The 5793-nt window shown below is 41.6% G+C and overlaps 1 long non-coding RNA gene across 1 annotated transcript; it reads left to right on the top strand.

Annotated features, from left to right (window-relative positions):
* Window positions 1-466: 466 nt before the first annotated feature.
* LOC128626566 (uncharacterized) lies at window positions 467-5466 on the top strand. The gene is made up of 3 exons (XR_008390511.1): window positions 467-558; window positions 1238-1406; window positions 4461-5466. It is a non-coding gene; the product is annotated as an uncharacterized LOC128626566 (long non-coding RNA).
* Window positions 5467-5793: the final 327 nt, after the last annotated feature.

Genomic DNA, 5793 nt, shown 5'->3' with positions numbered 1-5793 from the left:
CCTAACCCCTACCACTCAGTGAAATAAGAATCATACTATTGTACATCAAGCTTTAGAAATGGGGAAGCTGTGAGAGCAGTGGTGTGTTTTGTCTGAGGTTTTCTAGTAAGTAAATGTTTGGAAAAGGGACAAGATAGGGCTTCGCAGTTCCATCCATTCTTCTGCTGAACATGGCTCATTTCCAAAAACAAGATGCGCATTCTATAAACAATTTTCATTGTGGTCAAATACACATAAAATAACTTCGAACCGTGTTTAGGTATACAGTTCAGTGGTGTTAAGTACATTCTCAATGGTGTGCATCCAATCTCCAGAAATCTTTTCATGTTGCAAAATTGAAACACTCTGCCCATTGAAACAACAACTCCCTGTCTCCCCTGCCCCCACCAGCCTCTGCCTGTACCAAGTCCTGCTGTTGTCACTCTCCATGATAATATCCCATTATAGATATGGATATTGACAGACGTGGATGTAGATAAAAAGTATCTATCAGCGGGCAGCTGGGTTGCTTCCACCTTCTGGCCACTGTGAACAAAGCTGCTGTGAACATGTGTCCAGGTAACTCTTTGAGACTGTATTATTCACTATTTTCTAGAATTGTAATTGATGAATGGTAATAAGTAATGTTCTTTTTAGTATTTTGAGGAACCATCATATGGTTTTACATAGTGGCTGCACCATTTTATATTTCCACCAAGATTACACAAAATTTCAAATTTATCCACATTCTCATCAACACTTGCTGTTTTATATTTTTCCTTTTTTTTTTTGTAGTAGACATCCGAATAGGTATGAGATCTGTCTCAATATGGTTCTGATTTCTATGTCCCCAATGTTTAGGGACGTTGAACATCTTTTCATGTGATTTTTTTTTTGGCTGTTTATATATCTTCTTTGGGGAAATGTCTATTCAAGTTCTTTGCCCATTTTTAATAGCGTTCTTTGTAAGCCAAGCATTTTTAATGATCCCTGAGATAAGGTAATAAATACAAATGAGCAGGACAACCTGAATTCCAAAATTCCAGCTGGCTGTCTCCTCACCTACTCCACCACCATGCTCAAGCCTGCTGCTCAGAGTGGCTGTTGGCACTGATGGTAAGAAATTCCCACCCACCAGGAAATGACTTGTGAGAACCAGGCCTGACTTTAGGGCTGTACATGTCATCCACAGTGAGGTCGAAGAGAAAAATTATTTGTATTTAAAAAAATCTTGTTCTACCCTTTTTCTCTTTTGCAGCCCAATATGGAGTATTACTACTACAGCAATACCCACAGCTATAAGAACCCCCCAGCCCCAACCACCACCACTGCTACCACCAGCAGCAGCCAACATGGAAACTGTGCCCTTTTTGCTCTGAGTCTGGTGCCCCCCACGGATGAAGTCCATTGGAATTCAGATCCCACAGGTGGGAAAGAGCCAGCCAGCTGAGCTGTTTGATTGGCTAATCATTCTAAGAATCTGAAAATGAGAAGAAAATGTGGATGTTTCTCTCTTTCTCTTTCTTTTCTTTTCTTTTCTTTTCTTTTCTTTTCTTTTCTTTTCTTTTCTTTTCTTTTCTTTTCTTTTCTTTTCTTTCTTTCTTCTTTCTTTTCTTTCCTTCCTTCCTTCCTTCCTTCCTTCCTTCCTTCCTTCCTTCCTTCCTTCCTTCCTTCCTTCCTACCTTCCTTCCTTCCTTTCTTTCTTCCTTTTCTTCTTCTCCTTCCCCTCCTCCTTCTCCTTCTTTTTTAATCCATACCAGAGAATAATGAAGCTGTGGCTAAGAATTTTAAACAGCAGCATGGTGGTTTACAGAGATTAACTTATTCCCTTGGAGTGTTCAGCAACCAACTGAAGGCTCTCCCAAGCCAAGCAATTTTATAATTAAGTGATAATTGTTTTTGGAGGTTTTTTTTCCTGAATAGCCTAGAGAAAGATAAACAGCTGCAGAAATCAATAAGCATCAAGGTCATAGGCTGAATTACTCACTGATTCTCTGTTATTTTTCTTAAACTTTTCTCTCCACCAGGAAAAAAAAATGGGTCTATTTCACAGAAGTTTTAAAAGATACCTGGTTTAGTTTTCATGGCTGTTACTACTGTCTTCACCTTTTTTGTGACTGAGCAGCATTGCAGCCTCACACACTGGAGAATGGGAATGTGGGAGGGTCTGATGACGGGGCTGGTTCACTGCCCCAGGCAGGGGAGATGAAGCCTGGCTGGGCACCAGGCTGTAGGAGGTTCTGGGGTTGGGTGGAAAGAGAGGACACAGGCTGTGTGTTCCTAGTCCCTGTCCACTTCCATGACAACTGTGATGGCTTGCTAACAGGTCTCCTAACCTGCTTTGTTATCTCTCACCCTCTATGGATTCTGCAATCTATGCTCAAAAAGATCTTTTCTTTTTATAAAATAAATTCCTTTTTATGTGTTTATTATTATTATTTTTAGAGAATGGAAGGAGGGGGAGAAATATCAATGTGTGGTTGCTTCTAGTGTGCCCCATACTGGGGACTTGACCCGAGACCCAGGCATGTGCCCTGACTGGAAATCAAACTGGTGACACTTCAGTTTGCAAGCTGGTACACAGTCCACTGAGCCACACCAGGCAGGACTCAAAAGGATCTCTTCTAAACCCAAATGTCAGTTCTCTATAACAAGAAGCCTTCAGGGCTGTCCTTGCTCTCGAAGAATCACCCAAATCCACATGGACATTTCTTAGGAATTTTGTAGCAGCGTGCTCGACTGCACACCCATGACCTCAGCTCCTGTTGCTCTTTGCCTTCATCTCTAAACTCCTCCCATGCTTCTCTGAATTCCTCACACACACCATGCCTTTTCCCCTGTGGTCATCTCTGCTGTTGGTCCTGCCGGAACAATGTCCCTCTGTTTCCCAGGGCAAGCCCTACTCACCTAAGTTCCATCAGCCCATACCTTTTAAGTTAGGTCTTTGCCACTTCTTGCGTTGTCACAGAACATGTGTCCCAATCCCATGAGAAGTCTTGAGTCATTTGAATTAAAGGACCATGCTTATATGAGCATGTATTATATCACTGATAATAGTTAAATGTCTAGGCCATAATAGATAGTAAAACTTGCGCAGTTAACGAAGGAATCTCCTGTTATCTTGGACCACTGAGAAGGAAAGGGGGCTCCAGGAAAGGTGCCTTGTAGAATGCTTCTGCAAAATCCACCTGTTCCTGTCTCAAAAGCATCTCGCTTGCCTTTGATTGAACTTCACATGGACAGAAAGTAGTTGCAATGGCATATGTATTTAGAAGACGGCTATTCTTCTATGCAAACCTGCCCATTTAGTTGTATCTTACTATTAAATTAATTTATATACAACTGCAGAGAATATAACTATTCTAGAAAACAGTAAGACAAAACTATGTACCTTTTTTGGTGGGCCACTAGCATACAAGTAGCACACTGGTTAACATGCACAGGAACAAAAAGAGATTGAGGGCACCGTCTGTCCCATCTGCTTAGCTAGATGTGTTTGACCTTTATCAATTCTGAACTGAGTTAAAAATGCCTACACCCAAAATAAAATTTACTTATTGTTATTTAATGTCTTTTGGGGGAACGTTTCCAGTTTTCTGCTTTGGAAGGTAAGGCTGATAGGTAGCTTCGGGTTTGCTAAAATGCCTCTGCAAATCTGTGGTGCCAACAATGGGATGGAAAGCTATTTGATATGATGTGAACAAAGCCTCTGAATAAATAACTCAGATCTTTCCTTTTTCATTTGGAGTTTCAAGTGTGTGGTATTCTATTTGGAGGTCCTTTGCTCTCTTCCTAGGCCTTGAGTGTTGATCCTGGCTCTAGGCCAGAGACCAGCCTTCAGCCCAGCACTCTTACAGGCCCCTGAGCAGCGTTAAAAGAGCTTCTTGATCTCTATTCAGGGTGTAGATTCCAAGGATGTATTCATTTTCCCCTTGTGTTTGTCCTCCACCCAGCAACTATTAATGAACTCAGAATCAATCTGTCTGGTTGCTTGATAAGATTAGAAGACTTCCACTATTCTTGCAATTGCTCATAGTAAATCAGATGAATCAATCAGTTTATTGTGATCTCTCACTCTCCCTCTCTCTCTGTATCTCTGCTATAGATTAAGTTCCTAATAAAGCAGCTTTGTAATAAAAGCAGCTCCTGAGAAAGCAAAGTGATAGGTCTCCTATCAATCCTGGCTCTTATTCTCTATCCAAGAACCAGACCAGGGATGGCTTAACTTAAGAAAGACAACAGGGTAGTGCTAAGCAGCTTCTCCTGAGGATCCTGGTTTTCCTCTTAGATGGTGTTTATCTTGAGAAGAGACTTTCCATTGGTTAGGTAGGCCCTAGCTTACCTAGGGGCTGGAAAGCTCAATGGGAGACACACTGCTGGCTGTTTGGAAGAATTCAAATAACCCTACTGGTGGAACCGGTGCCAGATTCTCTGAATGTTCCAAATTCCGATTCTTGTATTATTCTAATCCAAACCTACAGAGACTGGAGGGCAGCAGTGTCTCCACTGGAAGAAAAAAGCCTGAGACTGCAGGTAAGTGCTGGAAACAGGAGCAGCTCACCCAGGGAGACCAGAAAGCCTGCAGCCTAAGAAGAAAAGCTGAGTTTGGGACCTGGCAAATGATTGGGTGATCAGGGAATTCTATGCAGTGTAGAGAGCAGGTGTACTCATTCTTGTTTCATGGGTTAAACAGCCAACAGAGGTTAGAAGGATGATGGGCTCATTCCATTTCACACAAATTGACACTTAAATTTATAGGTGGCCTGTCCAGAAAGTATTCAGCCATGCACTATGAAAAATAGAGACATTTATTGAAGAAGTTACAAGATGCAAGAAACGTGCATAGGACAATGACACCTCAGTCCCCTTCAAAGTCATGACCTTCTTGAGGAAATCTGGTTCATTGGCAGCAGTTTGAATCAAGGCATTAGCAACTGCAGCATGATGTTCCTTCTGCTCTAGTAGCAGAAGCCATGGAATGAATTTTGCCACAACATGTTCACGCCAAGATCCCACATCAAAATCTCAGGCACAGTTGTTCCTGTAATCCCCAAATCAGCTTCTAGTTCTTGCTCTCTTAGTCATTGATCTTTGTTGATTGCAGCCTGCATACACTCAACACTCTCAGGCATTCTACTTGTTGCAGGCCTTCCAGAACATGGATCACTTTCAACAGATTCTCAACCATCTTTGAGGTGTTTGTGCCACACTTTTATTTGTGCTGCACTCATGGCATCATCCCCAAAAACCTTTTGAATCATCTGAATAGTTTCCAGAGGGGAATGGTTATACTTAACACAAAATGTGATGCAGATTCATTGCTCTTTTTGCTCAGTCCTTTTGAATGTGATGGTCACACAGTACACATGCTCACTCAACAGCATCCACCACCCCCACTGACTGGCACAGTAAAGTCATCATTGTGCACACAGGCACATTCCCGTCCACTCACCTCTGCTGCCAGGTTACACTGACGTCACACAAACTGTTCTCATTACATTAACGATGGCTGGACTTTTTCTGGACAGATCTTATGGGGTGTGTGTATTCCTCTGTGTGTGTCACAGACACATATCCACATATATATATATATATATACATATATGTATATATATCCGCAAAACTTCATTTAATACCTATTTCTAGAGGGTCTTCCCTTTCTTAAAGACTAGCAGTAAACTGCTGTATTTTGGAGAAATAAGTTGATTCTATCATGGGTAAAATTAGCAAACACTAATACAGGGATGTAAGGGTTGGGTTTTCTATTCAGAGTCCCTGTCTCCAGTTAAAAAGTGATAGCATTTTTTTTTTTGC

This window comes from Artibeus jamaicensis, unplaced genomic scaffold (genome assembly GCF_021234435.1).
Source record: "Artibeus jamaicensis isolate MK-2021 breed Jamaican fruit bat unplaced genomic scaffold, CSHL_Jam_final scaffold_660, whole genome shotgun sequence".
NCBI classification, from domain to species: Eukaryota; Metazoa; Chordata; class Mammalia; order Chiroptera; family Phyllostomidae; genus Artibeus; species Artibeus jamaicensis.
Note: the sequence above shows the minus strand (reverse complement) of the source record. Positions and strands in the feature narration are given on the sequence as shown.